We start from the raw sequence: 18,051 nt of genomic DNA, 5'->3' as shown, positions 1-18,051 counted from the left end.
GAGGGAGTGAATTAATACAGTGCTAGGTTTGGGAATTAAAGTACTATATCTCAATGTCAAAATAATCTTGGGCATGTATGTGAACAATTGGGGACTATACCATGTTCCTCCCCTTTAAAGCACACTTATTCAGAATTGTGATCCTTTGTAAACGACTTTTCATTGGCATATCTGTAGCGTTGGTTAATACAGTTGGCTCCACATTATCTCAAGTTTAAATTAATTGGACTGTTGTAGTAAAACGACTGGAATTATTGGAATTGTTTAAGCCAGCTGATTGAGATTCACATTCACTTTCCAAAATACTGCTATTTTCTTCAAGGTGTTTTTTTTTGACATCTACTTTGGAAGTTTGATTATATCCTGAAACCTAAAATCACATCCTTATTGATTCTGAGTCTGCTAAAAGTTATTTCAACTAATTTGAATATTATCGCAAAAAGTTTACTTGAGAAAACAAGTTGAAATTGAAGTTTTGAGTTGCTAAAATTACATTTTTTAAACTGTAGTTTTGAATGACATTCTAAATGTAATTTAGTTTGACTTTGTGTTTATATGGCCAATTTGGGGTATGGTCCTGTATGTTTTTTGTAATGTCATAATGGGAGCTGCAGTGTTGTGCAGGTATCAAAGAGCTTCCCAGTTTTCATGTTAGTAAACTTGGAAATAATTTTCTCATGCACCTGATTTTTAGCTTCCTATTTTAACACCGATTATTCTTAAACTTTATGGGAGTAAATATCCATCTGTCATTAACTAAAATGAGTAGTTAGGTTTGGAAGTAGACAGTGGCTTACCAAATTGAGATTGGCGAACTTGTGGGAACTCTTTGTTTTCCTTTCACATCTGTGAGTTCAAATATAATACAAATTAATGTAGAACTAGAGTACTAAAGTGACTTTTTTTCAGAGCATGTATACAATTTATTTTATCATTGTTCTCCTCTAGATACTTTCAGTTTCTGATGGCATAGCTGAAGTCATGTTGTGGCTTTATTAGTTTCAGGAACTTGGATGTCTGTTTTAAACCTTAGCTATCATTTTAGTCATCCCAGGAAGTTTGACTTGACTATTCTTATTTAAATATTTTTCAAACTGTTGCAACTTAATACTAGGAAAAAGGAAGGACTAACTGAGCTGACGGAAGTTAAGCTTGCTTTCTTAACCGCAAGGCTTAGAGCCTTTATTATGCTAATTGGCATTATGAATTTTTTAGGGACTCCTTAACACACAGCTATCCCAAACCTGTTTTTTAGGACACCTAAGTGTTACTAATGCAGAAATGCTGTCCAGGGTCTAGGGATGGTTGACAAAGTATAGCCATATTTTTGTGTAGCCTGAGAGCTAAGAATGTTCTTTACATTTTTTAAACGGTTGGAAAAGAATCAAAAGAATTATTTTGTGACACGTGAGAATTATGTGAAATTCAACTTTCAGTGTCCATAAATAAAATTTTATTGGAACACAGCTGTGCTCATTCTTTTTTTTTTTTTTTTAAGTATTGTTCATTGCAGGTGACGATGGCAGAGTTTAATAGTTGTCACACAGAGTATATTGCCCCGAAAACTCCATATTTGCTCTCTGGTGTTTACAGAAAAAGTTTGCTTACCCTCATGTGGGGTGTCAGCAGTGAGGTTTATAATACCCCTGGGTATGGAAAAGGAAAAGTGATCAGTGGAAGTAAGGGGAGGGGGAGCAGAAGCATTGAATATCGTTGGTGAAAGGAATGCCTCTAGTAGCTGCATCAATACTTACCCTGGTAAGTTAGTTGAAAACCAAAGTATGCTTTACTATTGGTTTTTGAAACATCTCATAATACTACCATTTAGCCAAAAGATTGTCATGACATTCCCAAGAAAGAATTTTAATAAAACCAAAATATTGCAACATTATAAGAGACCGTCAATCAAATCCAGCACATTGTTTTCATTATGTAGTGAATGAATGGTCTGAAGATACCCTTCTGTGAATGTTAATGTATTTGTGAGTTTGTTAGGCACATTAATTCACATTGTTTATGGCTTGGTACCATTAATCTGCCTTAGGAATTGAATTCTGTGAAGAGTTAAGTTCCTTTGTAAGAACTCATTGTACTTGCTGGAAACTTGCCATTAAAAATGGAAACTGCAGCTTGTGAATGGGGAAGGGTTTACAGGAACATAGATTGTTCACCAGACATTGATGCATGCCTGCAAACGGAGACACCAGCTGGCTTCAATGAAATATAAATGGTTCTAGGCAAACAAATGAGACGTCTGTTGGAGGAGGCAGCATCTCTCTTCAGATGTCATTTACATTGAGCCAGAAGTATTTTTTAATATTTTGTGGTTATTTAGACAGCTGTTAAGTTGCTCCTAGTTTCTCACTGGATTTGGCAAATAAATGTTTTTAATGGTCTTTGTACTTTGAGTCTTAAACCTGATATTCTATTTAGGACTGTGTATGTAGCTGCAGTTACTGCATATTTCTATGATTTATGCATTTAAGAATCCTGTAAGTTTATGGCCATTAAAAACTGCAGTTGTATTCGTTACTAATGTAGAGCTTTTTTTTTTTCTTTCTTGAGACAAAGTCTTACTCAGGCTGGAGTGCAGTGGCATGATCTCAACTCATTGCAACCTCCATCTCCTGGGTTCAAGCGATTCTCGCGCCTCAGCCTCTGGAGTAGCTGGGATTACAGGCGTGCGCCACCACACCTGGCTGATTTTTTTTGTATTTTTAGTAGAGATGGGGTTTCACCATGTTGGCATGGCTGGTCTTGAACTCCTGACTTCAGGTGGTCCAACTGCCTTGGCCTCACACAGTGCTGGGATTATAGGTGTGAGCCTGTGCCGCCGGCTTTTGTTTTGTTCGTTTGTTTTGAGACGGAGTGTCACTCTGTCGCCTAGGCTAGAGTGCAGTGGCGCAATCTCAGCTCACTGCAACCTCCACCTCCTAGTTTCAAGAGATTCTCCTGCCTCAGCCTCCTGAGTAGCCGGGATTACAGGCGCACACGACCACGCCCGGCTAATTTTTGTATTTTTAGTAGAGATGGGGTTTCACCATGTTGGTCAGGTTGGTCTTGAACTCCTCACCTCATGATCCACCTGCCTCAGCCTCCCAAAGTGCTGGGATTACAGGCGTGAGCCACCGCGCCTGGCCTCCCCGGCTTTTTTTTTTTTTTTTTTTTTTTTTGGATGGAGTCTCACTCTGTCCCCCAGGCTGGAGTGCAGTGGCACAATCTCGGCTCACTGCAAGCTCCGCCTCCCGGGTTCACGCCATTCTCCTGCCTCAGCCTAACAAGTAGTTGGGACTACAGGTGCCCGCCACCATGCCTGGCTAATTTTTTGTATTTTTAGTAGAGATGGGGTTTCACCGTATTAGCCAGGATGGTCTCGATCTTCTGGCCTCATGATCTGCCCGTCTCAGCCTCCCAAAGTGCTGGGATTACAGACGTGAGCCACTGCGCCCAGCTCCCGGCTTTTTTATTAAGGTAGGAAAATAAAGCCTAACTTGAGCACAGCAACACATAGGCTAAACATGGCTAGATTAGAGGTTAGTCCCTCTTTAGGTGTGGAAGGTACTATTCACTATGGTTGCCACGGAGACATAACCTGAGATGTAAAGGAGAATAATATAAATTTCTTCAGTTTTTTAATGGCTTTATTGGAAAAAGAATGTAGTACATACTAATCGGGTCTTTGTTTTGTTTTTGTTTTCTGAGACAGTCTTGCTCTGTCCCAGGCTGGAGTGCAGCAGCACAATCTCGGCTCACTGCAATCTGCCTCCTGGGCTCAAATGATCCCCCTGCCTCAGCCTCTCAAGTACCTGGAGATACAGGCATGTGCCACCATGCCCAGCTAATTTTTGTATTTTTTTGTAGAGATGGGGTTTCACCATGTTGCCCAGGCTGGTTTCAAACTCTTGGGGCTCAAGCAATCTGCCCGCTTCAGCCTCCCAAAATGCTGGGAGTACAGATTTGAGCCACTGTGCCCGGCAGGTTTTTTCTGCTAAGTGTTTTGATAGACCTAGAAAGACAGTGATAGAAAGCTTTCGTTTTGAAAGATTGAGAATAAAAGCTTCAGTGAAAGTGCCCAGTTGTGAGTATCTTTCCTATTTGAAAAGAGATTTTTCTCTTTATAAAAGAAGAATGTGAAGTAATAGCATGGGTTAAGTTTGGGCCTCTTGAATAGTTGGTTCATGAAACTAGATAATGGTATTAGGAGTGGGAGTAGGTATTTTCAAGTACCTATCACTGAATTAGTTAACCAGCAATTTGTAGTCTCTGTAGTCCTTGTGTTAACCCTATGCCTAGCACTGTTGATTCAAAGAACGTTCTCTATATATGTGAAACTACAGGGAATTTCTTGCCTTTGAGAGCACCGCCTGCTTTTAAAAAGGTATGAGAGAAAATATTTATTTAAGCCTGTACAAAACTATCAGGCATCTTAAGTCTTGACATTTCCCAAGGTTCTTAGAGTTGCTGTGGTTGGAAAAAAATGTAATTTCAGTTTTACCCTGTAATTCTGTACCAAATTTTCTTTTTAGACTGTTCTATGACATTGTCATAATGTGTAATATTTTTGACAAAAAATGTGACTCCAACGAGTCGTAATAAATACTGCAATTAGTTTAAGACTTTGAATAATACTTTTCTGAGGAACTTTAAGTATATTTCTCTCTTCATTTTTCTGGATAATGATGAGAACGTGGATTACATGAATTACAATATTTTAAGTAGCCCCATGTATAAGAATTTTTCTATTATCAGATATTTGCTCATTGGAAGAAACATTTTAAAGGGTTTCACAGGATTTTTAGAAGAAAATACTTTTTAATAAGAAGTTGTGATTTATTTCCAAAGAAATTGAATTATTTGTTATAGCAAGTTTCTCACATGAGATGATATTGTATCTATATTAAGCAGGGAATCCCTGCAGGTAATTTAAAATTCTAGTGGATGTTAGTTTTTCAGCTTTGATATTTATTTTGGGCCTATTAATCAGAATTTTACAGTATAATAGATTTTGTAATATTTTTGGTGATGAGGATTTTACAGTATAACAATTTTTGTAATATTTCTTGTGATGGTAGGCTTTGTTGGGTGGTAAACTTTCTAGCACTAAGAAAGCAGCTCATAATAATATACTTTTAGTTTGTCTTGGGGTGTAGCTTTTTTCCCTTTAGTTTTTATCTGTCACAAGTGTCACAGGCAGATCATCTTGAGATGTACTAGTGGCTATTGTGATTTTATTAACATTGTAATCTTTCCATTAAATACAACTTCTGGATTTGACTTTTTAGGTCTTTTGATGTACCTGGATTTCTTAACATTATTAAAACATTTAAATCCTTCTTCTAGAAGTCACTTGTTCAAACCCTTATGAACCTCATTTGAGTTCCAGATATACTGCACTGGCTAGGCAAAGAAGAGTAAGAGTCTCTCTTGAGAGACTGATGATAGAGCAGCCACTGTTGATACTTTATTAGCTAGCACTTTATGCTTTATCAGTATACCTATTTTCATTTCTTATTAATATTTTTCCACATTAGTATTCATTTCCCCTTTGATAGCCTAAATATTGAAATTGGTTTACTGATTAAATCACTTTTGAAACAGTTTTTTTCCTTAAAGTGTTAAGGCTTGTTTACTAAGTTTCTGAAATTGTGTCAGTATATGATGTGTATTCTCACTTTGGTTAGCATTCATTTTCATTTCTGTTAATGTTAATTCTTGTAAAACTCCCTCAAAAAAATCAAACTAGTTGGAATGGTTTGAGAGAGGGACTTGGATTTTTCTTTTGTTTATTTTTGTTGAACTGATGAGTAAATGAAGAGTAGAATGTACAGTGAAGTTTGAAGAAAGCCAATTTTTCAAACATTACTGTCCCCCTGAACTGTGCCTTTTAATTATGATAGGAGATTGTCTTGTTCCTCCTACTAAAATATGATTATCTAGAAGAACTTTTCTAAGTGGTATACTTGATTTAAAGTATAGAAGATTTTAGTTGCTATGATAGAGAGGGGGACTTGATGTTCACTGTGACAATCTTTCATAGCCCAGGGTAAAATAGTGCATTATCAGAGCCTGGCATTGTAATTAGTTGTACATGTGTGGAAATACTGACCTATCAACTTGGAATAATTCTTCACTTTTTTTTTTTTTTGAGACAGAGTCACAGTCTGTCGCCCAGGCTGGAGTGCAGTGGCGCGATCTCGGCTCACTGCAACCTCTGCCTCCTGGGGTCAAGCGATTCTCCTGCCTTAGCCTCCTGAGTAACTGGGATTACAGGTGCGCACTGCCACACCTGGCTAATTGTATTTTTAGTAGAGACAGAGTTTCACCATGTTGGTCAGGCTGATCTTGAACTCCTGACCTCGTGATCCGCCCGTCTGGGCCTGCCACAGTGCTGGGATTACAGGCGTGAGCCACCGCGCCCGGCCATTTCTTAACTTTTAAAACACCAATAAAGCATTCTGGTTAGATATAAATACCTGTCCTAAGATGAGGCATTTTAGACTCTTGAAGCATCCCTTATATACATTTCTGGATGTAACATGAAGAGGTGTTACAATTTTTTTTTATAGCTAGTCATTGCTGTTTCAGGGGTCTCATTAGATGAGAGTTATGCTTCATTTTGGTTATTGCCTTTTTCTTTTTTTGAGATGGAGTCTCACTCTGTCGCCCAGGTTGGAGTGCAGTGGCGCAGTCTCCGCTCACTGCAACGTCTGCCTTCTGGGTTCAAGTGATTCTCCTGCCTCAGCCTCCCGAGTAGCTGGGACCACAGGCGCCCACCATCATACCTGGCTACTTTTTTGTATTTTTAGTAGAGATGAGGTTTCACCATGTTAGCCAGGATGGTCTTGATCTCCTGACCTCGTTGATCCGACCACCACAGCCTCCCAAAGTGCTGGGATTACAGGCGTGAGCCACTGCGCCCGACCAGTTATTGCCTTCTTGACAATCCCATTTTTTGAAGTTTCAGTGTATGAAAGTATAAATTATGCATAGTACTGATGTCTCTATTCTAACTCCTGTTTTCTAAAAATTAACTTTCCTCGTTGTGATATTTATTTATTTTTGAGACAAGAGTCTTACTCTGTCGCCCAGGCTGGAGTGCAGTGGCACGATCTCGGCTCACTGCAATCTGCCTCCTGGGTTCAAGCAATTCTCCTGCCTTAGCCTTCTGAGTAGCGGGGATTACAGGTGTGCGCCGCCACACCCAGCTAATTTTTGTATTTTTAGTAGAGACAGGGTTTTGCCATGTTGGCCAAGCTGGTCTTGAACTCCTGACCTCAGGTGATCTGCCCACCTCTGTCTCCCACAGTGCTGGGATTACAGGCATGAGCCACCGTGCCCAGCCCATTGTGATTTATTTTAACATTAAATGCTAATAGAATTTTGATTAAGTGTAGTAATATACTACTGGAGAGGGTAGTAGATGTTAAGAACTTGGGCCCTGAGGTCAAACCTGGCTCTGCCATGTTCAAGCCGTGTGACATTGCAGAAGACACTGAAGCAGAGCCTCATTTTTCTCATCTCAGGAAATGTGCACATGATGATAGTAGCATATGCCTCTTAGGGTTGTGAGAATTAAGAGCATTTACTGGCCAAGTGATGGAAACGGTCTCAAGAAGGCAACCTCAAATGGGACTTTTACTCACCAGCAAGTTTGCCTTTCAGTGACTAAGCCTGCCTTCTACAAAAGAGTTGCCATCAAATCACAGTTTTTTCATTGTTTTTAGTACCAGCACTACTGACATTTGAGCCTGTCCTATTTTAGTATCATCGAGGATTAAACAATTATTAAAGCACTGTATATAGTGAGGGAAAGATTCCACTTTTCTCCAAAGTAACTTTATCCTCTTGATTATTCTGTTTCTTCTCTCAATTGGATCTTTGCTTTTGGCTTTATATATTCACAAGCCTTCCATGAGAAAGTAAAAGAACAAAACATACTCATTTTCCTCCAGCTATCTTCCAGATTTCCTCCACTTCAAAATCAAATTCAAAGAGCTTTCAAATAGTCTGTTTGCTTCCATTTCTTCAGTTCTCAATTCCTGACATGCCTCAAGCAGCTCCTGTCAGGTCATCAGTGACTTCCATGACACTCAATCAGTCCTTCTCTTATTTGACCTTTCTTTCAGCATTCTGCCTGCTGGCACACTCCTTTCTTTTTGAAATGCCTTTTTCTCCTTTGACTACAATTTCCCTCTACTCGCCAGCTGTTCTTCTCTTTACCTGGGCATTAAACCTTGCAGTTCTTTAGTTCTAGCTTTAGCTCCATGCTTATGTCACTTAATAGCTCCCTAAGCAGTCACATGCCTGCTCCTGACTTCAGTTTCCATTTACAGATGTCTCTTTAATTTGTATCTTCAGTTGGTTCAGACAGTTCCTCTTTAGTTGCAGCCATGGGAAATGTGGACTTTTTTTTTTTTTTTTTTTTTTTAAGATGAGGTTTTGCCCTGTTTCCCAGGCTGGAGTGCAGTGGTGCGATCTCGGCTCACTGCAACCTCTGCCTCCTGGGTTCAAGCAATTCTCCTGCCTCAGCCACCCAAGTAGCTGGGATTACAGATGTGTATCACCATGCCCGGCTAATTTTTGTATTTTTAGTAGAGACCGTTTCACCATGTTGGCCAGGCTGGTCTCCAACTCCTAGCCTCAAGTGATCTGCCCACCTTGGCCTCCAGAGTGCCGGGATTATAGGTGTGAGCCACCACGCCCAGCCTAATTTGGACTTTTTATCGTCAGATCTTGGTAGCCTTCCCTCCACCACTAGAAGTCAGAACTTTTGTGAAATCTATTGACTTTTAAATGTTCACAACTAATTTACAAAATACATGGGATAAATAAGAGATGTATGTAGACTTCTAATGAGTGTCTTATGGTGTGAGAGGTGGTCTTTTTGTTGTTGTTGTTGAAACCGTCTCACTCTGTTGCCCAGGCTGGAGTGCAGTGGTGCAGTCTCCGCTCACTGCAACCTCCATCTCCTGGGTTCAAGTGATTCTCCTGCTTCAGCTTCCCTAGTAGCTGGGATTACAGGTGCCCGCCATTATGCCCGTTTAACTTTTGTATTTTTAGTAGAGATAGGGTTTCACCATGTTGGCCAGACTGGTCTTGAACTCCTGACCTCAAGCCATCTGCCCACCTTGGCCTCCCAAAGTGCTGGGATTACTGGCATGAGTGACCGTGCCTGGCCTGAGAGGTGGTCTTAATTCCTCTTTTTAATAAGTGGTCATGTTGGTAAAGTAAATGAATTGCTTCATCATCAGTCACAGAATGACGAATATGAATTTCCTTTTTTAAAGTGTATTAGGAGAGATGAAATAATCATTGTATATAGGTTAATGTCATGTAATGAGTTTTCCTAAGTAGGTCCAATCAAGTTAAATTAATTTGCAGAATATTTTCCTCCTACAGGAGGGGTATGTCTGACTTAGAATTACACTTGATCTTAGCCAAAAGGCTGAGAAGCAATGAACTGACAACTGCAAAAACCATTCAGGTGAGGGTGGCAAAATGATTTTAAGTTAGCTTAGGTATTTTCCTACTTGTAATAACCTTGCTGCTAATGTCTTGCTTTCCTTCCTATCCACTCCTTAGTATGTCCAATAGTAAACCACTTTTTAAAAAATGTTCAATTAAGAGGTTTTTTTTTTGTTTTTTTGGTTTTTATTTTTTGAGATGGAGTTTCGCTATTGTTGCCCAGGCTGGAGTTCAATGGCGTCATCTCAGCTCACTGAAACCTCTGCCTCCCAAGCTCAAGCGATTCTCAGCCTCCCAAGTAGCTGGGATTACAGGCGCCTGCCACCATGCTCAGCTAATTTTTTTGTAGTTTTAGTAGAGACAGGGTTTCACCATGTTGGCCAGGCTGGCCTCCAACTCCTGACCTCAAGTGACCAACTGCCTTGGCCTCCCAAAGTGCTAGGATTACAGGCGTGAGCCACCGCCGGTGGCCAAGAGAGTTGTTATTTTAAGCAGGGGCTAGAAACTTTAAATACGCATAGTTCCAGATGTGTAAATGATTTAAAGTAAACTAGGAGGGAACTAGTGAATTCCAGTCCTGACCAGCCGCATCACCTCATAAGGAACGTAGAATCTTAAGCTCCACCCTTCAGAGTCTACATTTTAACAAGATCTGGAGGTAATCTGTGTGTGCATTAAAATTGTAGAAGCACTTGAGAACTTAGGCCCAAAAGGTAACAGTCACTTTGAATCTTCAGCTGAGTTTTGCTGTGTTATCTGGTTTTCCCAAGAGTAGTCAGAAGTCTGACTTTATGTGTAAAACCACCCAGTTTTTAAATGGCCACAAATTAACATGTTTTTAAAAAAATCATGTCCATGGGGCTGAGTTTGGCCTGTTAGTCATCAGTTTTGCAAATCCTGGTTCCAGGTATGATTTTTTTGTTTGAGACCGAGTCTCACTCTGTTGCCCAGGCTGGAGTGCGGTGGCACTGTCTCGGCTCACTGCAACCTCTGCCTCCCAGGTTTAAGCGATTGGGATTACAGGCATGCACCACCTTGCCTGGCTAATTTTTTTGTATTTTTAGTAGAGATGGGGTTTTGCCATGTTGGCCATGCAGGTCTTGAACTCTTGACCTCAGGTGATCCAACCGCCTCGGCTTCCCAAAGTGCTGGGATCATAGACATGAGCCACCGCGCCTGGCCCGGGTATGCTAATTTTTTGGGGGGTGCCTGAACAAGTTGTTATAGGAGATTGTTTTGTTCTTCAGCTTGATCGTGGTGTACTGGAGTCCTCAAAGAGTCTGCCTTCTCAGTCTCTGCAAGCTGGCTTAGGTTCTGCATTTATACTTATATAATATTTAACTGTATAAAAGGCATTCATTTATCTTCCCTACAGGAGGAGGAACAACTAGAATCACTACAAGGTCAAATTCTTTCATTTCACTGGTACTGTATAGCTAGTGCTACTTATTTGAAGTAAATTACTCAATTTGTTAAAACCCTGCAGGTAAATACACATTACATTGGCCCTGTGGCTGTGGTTAATTGGAATAGAAGCTGAACCTTTTGCCTTGAAACCAAATGTTTCTGTAGCATGCACATGTTGGGTTTTGGATTTGGGGCAGTTCAATTTCCCCCTTCTTCTCCATTTATTGTGTGTTTTTTTTATTGAGACGGAGTTTCGCTCTTGTTGCCCAGGCTGGAGTGCAATGGCTTAATCTCGGCTCGCTGCAACCTCCACCTCCCCCCGGGTTCAAGTGATTCTCCTACCTCAGCCTCCCGGGTAGCTAGGATTACAGGCACATGCCAGCATGCTTGGCGAATTTTTTTTTGTATTTTTAGTAGAGATGGGGTTTCTCCATGTTGGTCAGGCTGATCTTTAACTCCCTACCTCAGGTCAGCCGCCTGCCTTGGCCTCCCAAAGTGCTGGGATTACAGGCGTGAGCCACTGTGCCTGGCATTTTTTTTATTTTTTTATTTTTTTAAAGACACGGTCTTGCCAGGCACGATGGATCAGCCTGTAATCCCAGCATTTTGGGAGACTGAGGCGGGAGGATCACCTGAGGTCAGGAGTTTGAGACGAGCCTGGCCAACCTGGTGAAACTCTGTCTCTACTAAAAATACAAAAATTAGCTGGGCATAGTGGTGGGCACCTGTAATCCCAGCTACTCTGGAGGCTGAGGCAGAAGAATCGCTTGAACCCAGGAGGTGGAGGTTACAGTGAGCTGAGATCACACCATTGCACTACAGCCTGGGCGACAGAGCGAGACTCTGTCCCCCCACAAAAACAAGAAAAAAAACTCAAGGTTTCACTCTCGCCTAGGCTGGAGTGCAGTGGCGCTATTGTAGCTCACTGTAGCCTGGCACTCCTGGGATCAAACTATCTTTCTACCTCATTTTGCCAATAGCTGGGGACTAAAGGGCAAGCCACCGCACCTGGCTAATTTTATTTTTTATGTTTGGTGGAGATAGAGTTTTCGCTTTGTTGCTCAGGCTCGTCTCCAACTCCGGGCCTCAAGTGATCCTCCTGCCTCGGCCTTGCATGAGCCACTGCGTGCAGCCATGCTTTCTTTGTTATTACTCTATTTTGATAGCTTGTAAGTTATTTGAGAAAATACTTAAAAGTAGTTAAGAGCTACATAACAATAGCAACAAGGTTAATGTATCCCCTTAGTGTAATATAAGCTGGAGGTGTAAAACTTACATTTACCTGCAGAGTTTTAACAAATTGAGTCGTTTCTTTCAAATAAGTAATCATTGGCTATATGTACCAGTGAAATAATAGTATTTTAAAGTGAATTTAAAATGGTATCAGCTCATTCTTTATAGTCCAATAGCTCTTGGTTGGATAAGAATATTGTCCTTAAGATTCCATCAAGGAGAACATAACTGTTTTAGTTTCTGCAGAGATGATCCTGGGAAAATAGCCAATTAATAAAGATGGGTCTCCATAGCAACTCCAAGTAGTGTGTGGTTTTTTTTTTTTTTTTTTTTGAAACGGAATTTTGCTCTTGTTGCCCAGGCTGGAGTGCAATGGCTAATTTTGTATTTTTAGTAGAGACAGGGTTTCTCGGAGTTGGTCAGGCTGGTCTCGAACTCCCAACCTCAGGTGATCTGCCCACCTTAGCCACCCAAAGTGCTGGGATTACAGGTGTGAGCCACCACGCCCTGCCCAAGTTGTGTGTTTTAATTTAGAAAGTAGTCATGACAGTATCTAGTATGTAGTTCAGAACTGTACATTGCTCTGTTATTTTGGAACAGTGTGTCTTAGTTTTAAGTCTTAATGACTATTGCAAGTTTTCTTTACTTAATTATGTACAGGTTTCCATATCATTTGTGTTCCTGACTAGAACTGGCAGACTTTCAAGATTTTTTTTGTTTGTTTTTTTTGAGTCTAAGTCTTGCTCTGTCGCCTGGCTGGAGTGCAGTGGTGCAATCTCGGTTCACTGCAACCTCCGCCTCCTGTGTTCAAGCAATTCTCCTGCTTCAGTCTCCCGAGTAGCTGGGATTACAGGCGCCCACCACCATGCCTGGCTAATTTTTGTATTTTTAGTAGAGACAGGGTTTCATCATGTTGGCCAGCCTGATCTCGAACTCCTGACCTCAGGTGATCCGCCTGACTTGGCCTTCCAAAGTGCTGGGATTACAGGCAGGAACTACCGCGCCCGGCCACAAGATTTCTTTTTCAATTCCATTGTTTGAATTGTCTTTCTAGGTCCACTTTCGTTTTGTGTTTTCCAAAGATATTCCATGGAGAAGTAAATGGTATTGACCTATAAAATGGTACAGAGGGGCCCCATACACCTAAACTTAAAACTGTTCGCGAAACCTTAATGTTTGATCTAGTAATGATGTCTGGAGGAAAATAGTAAAGCTTTATGGGTCTGGAGCAGAAGTTTCTAGTTTCACATGTCAGATTTTTAGAACTTAAATTTATGGACCCTAGAAAGATATTTTGACACCCCACCTCCCTTCCTTTGTGGTTCTCCTTAAACTTATTTTTAGTTGCTTCTAATTCCATGTTCTTCCCTTTGCTTGGTCTTATCTTGATGCTGTTTATCTTGCCCCCATCAATTCCATTATGCTTTTTATCCCATAACTACGTTCTCCTGTTTATATTGTTGACCTTATTCATGGTGTCCAGCATTTCCTAAGTAATCAGTGGCAACTAAAAAGAGGCCTTTTCTTTCCACATTTACCTTATTTATTTATTTTTTTGAGACGGAGTTTTCATTCTTGTTGCCCAAGCTGCAGTGCAGTGGCATGATCTCAGCTCACTGCAACCTCTTCCTCCCGGGTTCAAGCAATTCTCCTGCCTCTGCCTCCCAAGTAGCTGGGATTACAGGGGCCCGCCACCACACCCAGCTCATTTTTATATTTTTAGTAGAGATGGGGTTTCACTGTGTTGGCCTGGCTGGTCTCAAACTCCTGACCTCAAGTGATCCTCCTGCCTCACCCTCCCAAAGTGCTGGGATTAAAGGGGTGAGCCAGTGCATCCGGCCTCCTAATTTGTTGTTAAAAATATTCCAAAGGAATAGGTGCTGACCTGTTGATACTGCCTACCTGCTAAGGAGAATTTTATTAGCAATTTTAGTGTCATGTACTAGGTTTGAGAATGAAAATGCTGTGAGTTGTACAACTTGCTAATAATGACTTCCATTTAGCAGTATTTTATGGTAAAAGAGTAAGGTAGTTTTTAGGATTTAGAAAAAGAATATATAGCCATTTGTGTGCTTTAGCTTGTCTTGAAGATAACTCTAGATATTTTGCTCTAAATGGTTGCTGCAAATTCAGTCTATGCCTCATAAGCCAAATAGGAAGGCATATGATTAAAACTGGAATATGCAACTGATAATACAAGTGAAGCTTGGACTTCTTTTTTCTTTAATGAACTGTAAATTGTGTTGGCAAGACAATGTCAGATATTACGTGTACCTTGGATAAAATATTAACTTGCTGGTATGATAAGAGATGGCCAGATCTAAGTAGCTTAAGACTAAGTAGACAAGTACTTGACTGATATATGGAAGGCCTTTATCTACCTGGTATGAAAGCAACTCAGGTTAGCCAAGTATCTAGATCGAGCTTAGCAATGTAGTTGTAGAATATTGAATCTGAGGAAATTTCTTGAGTTATCAGCTTCAAGACTGTTTATATCCCTGAACTGAAATAAATTGAGCTTGAGGCCATTGCAGTTAGCTGTTTGCTACTTGTGCGGTTGAGATCTTGGCCAAGTTAAATTGGACCCTTCACTGCATAACATTGTTCATCACATGTTACCAGTATTAGAGCATTTGAGGGCACAGTGTGGCTTAGATGACATAGTTGCATCATATTAGATGTAAAAAGCAATGCAGGCAATAGTATTAAAAATTCTTCAGCTCTTTAGCTGACAATATCAAGTGTTGGCAAGGATGTGGAACAGCTGGAGCTGTAATACTTTTATGGTAGGAATGCAAAATGACAAAATCACTCTGGAAAATGGTTTAGCAATTTTATTTTGTAAGAACAAAATAAACCCTTCATTTGCCATATGATTAGGCAGCCCATTCCCACTCCTAGGTATTTATCCAAGAGAAATGAAAACATGTCCACCAAAGACTGGTACTTGAATATTCGTAATAGTCCCAAATTGGAAACAGCCTAAATGTCCATTAACAGGAGAAAGGCTAGCTGTGTGTGTATATATACATACATATGATGGAATACTCACCAATAAAAAGGAATTTCTGATTCATGCAACATATATGAATCTCAAAAGCATTTTGCTGAGTGAAAGTAGTTCAGACATAAAAGTCTACACTCTTTATGATTCCATTTATGTGAAATTCTAGAGAAGGCAAAACTATGTAGTAATAGCAGATGAGTGTTGGTGGACTGTATGGGGGAGTGGTGATAGTGGTAGTGAATTAACTGCAGAGAAGCCCAAGAGAAGTTTTTGGAGTGATAAAAAGTTATTTATCATAGTTACGTTAGTTCCAAAACTGTATGTATGTACTTGTCAGAACTCAAATGGATTGTACATTTAAATTGGTGAATTTTGTCATTTGTAAATTATACCTTAAAATTGTTAGTGATGTCCCTAAGTATCTGATGGTATGGAGTTTTACAAAGATAAATTTTTAAAAGTTTTACCGTTTCTTAATTCTGGGTTAGCTTTCATTTGAGATTATCAAATGAACAAATTGAGGTTGTTATTATACAAGCATTCTTTTGGTACATTTTAGTTGTGCTTTGGTTGACTTGTGAAGCAGAAGTAAGACTAAATCTGAGAACAGCTATGTGGTGATAAAAGAACGTATATAAGTCACACAAAAGATAAATATTAAGGTCAAGTTACTCCAAACTAGTACCTCTTAAAATCTCTGGTTATAAATAAATTCTATGATGTTTTGAATGGCACTTTTGATCAGGATAATGGTAGCTTTGGACAGAAAGTGATGAATGTGAGTGAAGCTTACTCTCTCTCAGCAAAATAGAATGGCTGGGCACGGTGGCTCACACTTATAATCCTAGCACTTTGGGAGACCGAGGAGGGTGGATCACCTGAAGTCAAGAGTTCAAGACCGGCCTGACCAACGTGGTGAAACCCTGTCTCTACCAAAAATACAATTTAGCTGGGCATGATGGCTCGAGCCTATAGTCCCAGCTACTTGGGAGGCTGACGGAGGAGAATTGCTTGAACCTGGGAGATGGAGGTTGCAGTGAGCCGAGATCACGCCACTGCACTCCAGTCTGGGTGACAGAGCAAGACTCCATCTCAAAAAAGAAAAGAAAAGAAAAACCCTTTAGATTGTTGTTACTGAAAAGAGGTCTGTTATTAAAAAATGAGGATATTTGTGTTTATCCTGGTTGATACTGGATGTTACATTAGTTTTATTGGGTACCTCTGGTGAATATTAGGAAACCCATTTATATCAAGGTATGCTTACCATTCAGTAGACAACTGTTTCATGCCAACACTGATAATTTAATAATTTAACGACTGTCACTCGATTGGAATAACTTTGTTTTCAAATTACAAAGTAGTTCAAATAAATGGAAAAGAACTGAAAATGACCATAACCCGTATTAAACAAATGTTAACAAATGAAAAATGTTAAATACAGCTAAAGCACCCCGACATAACCATCCTGAAATTAATCATTATAGACCTCTTTATGTACACATGAATGAGTGATTTTGTACTTAAACTGCACATTCGTGTATGTATAAACAGGTCTTTTTATACAACAAAATTTACGTAAATGGTATCTTTAACTGGATATGTCTTGCCACTTTTTTTTCAGTTTAAATAATGAAACAGGCAGTATCTAAAATGTTTAAGGAACTTATTTGTCCTCCCAGAGTCTCTCAAAAATTCTAAAAGTTCTTCTCCTAGGGAAATAAAGTGAGAAAATAAGTGACAGGATTTTGTAGATATGGTGGTTATCTACGAAAACCACCAGTATTAAATTTTAAAAAGAATTATTTTATGTAAATCTTTAGCTTTCTTTTTTGTGTGTCATAAAGACAGGGTCCCTCTATGTTGCCCAGGCTGGTCTCGAACTCTTGGCCTCTAGTGTTCCTCCCACCTTGACCTCCCAAAGTGCCAGGGTTACAGGTGTTGAGCCACCACACTTGACCAATATCTAACAGTTCTTAAATTAATGCATCATTGTAGAATTGAATGTTAAGGCTACACTCCACTCTATCAGTCTTTTTATTGCCACCTAAACATTTCATTTTTGTTTAATCTTGCTTTGGATTTTGGTTAGTAAACTTCTAGGGATGTAGTTTCACATTGATAACCTGTTAACTTGGGAGCTATGGAGTATGGAGGTGTAGTGAGGAAGTCTGGAAGGGGAGTGGAAACCCCTAGGCAGGGATTTTCTGGAGGGGCCAGATGGTAATTATTTTGAGTTAGAAATCTTTCTGAAATGAATCATACTGGCCTAAAGGATGTGCCAGATATAATTTTACTCATTTGTGTGATTGTGGTTCAAGATAATTGCACTGTGGTATAGTGGTTCTTATTTATTGAGGACCTGTCATGTACCAATCACTTTACATGGTCTCCCCCTCACCCTACCCTCCAGCCCCAAGATTCAGAATGCTGTAGTATTCTTAGGTTTTATTGAGCTTAAAATAATTGGCCATGGCCATTTAATGTATGATGACTTTTTAAGTTCCCATCTACTTTGTCATTTTGTTGACCTATTATCACTTCAGACTGTTGTGTGCTTGAATATACATAATCTCCCAAGCCCCTTCTTATTTATGGGCTTGGAAAAGGCATAAAGGCAGTAAAGGCAGTTGGAAAAGCCTGTTAGTGTAATAGTTCTATGTGATGAATAAATGAGCTTTAAGTTTGGAACTCTTAAGAATCTGAGTAAAATAGGTGTTTTGGTTCACAGACTCCTTGACCATTATTTTGATTGAAAAACTTTATTTTTGCTAGTCAGTGCTCAGCAAGAATATTGTTGAACAGCTGAATTCCAGTTGGTGTGTATGTGCTAAGTGAATGTCCCCATTTATGCTGAAATGAGTTCCTACCAAAATGTCAGTTTTCTGGATATTATTTGAAAGGAGTATTTTGGGTAGATTGGTCTACTAAATAATGTTGGA

The 18,051-nt window shown here is 39.8% G+C and overlaps 1 protein-coding gene across 1 annotated transcript in view; it reads left to right on the top strand.

Moving 5' to 3' along the window:
• AKIRIN2 (akirin 2) overlaps positions 1–18,051 on the top strand; it is a 29,928-nt gene that overhangs the window by 5,005 nt on the left and 6,872 nt on the right. The window lies entirely within an intron of this gene.

Source organism: Pan paniscus, chromosome 5 (assembly GCF_029289425.2).
Source record: "Pan paniscus chromosome 5, NHGRI_mPanPan1-v2.0_pri, whole genome shotgun sequence".
Taxonomy (NCBI): Eukaryota; Metazoa; Chordata; class Mammalia; order Primates; family Hominidae; genus Pan; species Pan paniscus.
The sequence above is the reverse complement of the archived record's forward strand: the minus strand, read 5'-3'. Positions and strand labels throughout refer to the sequence as shown.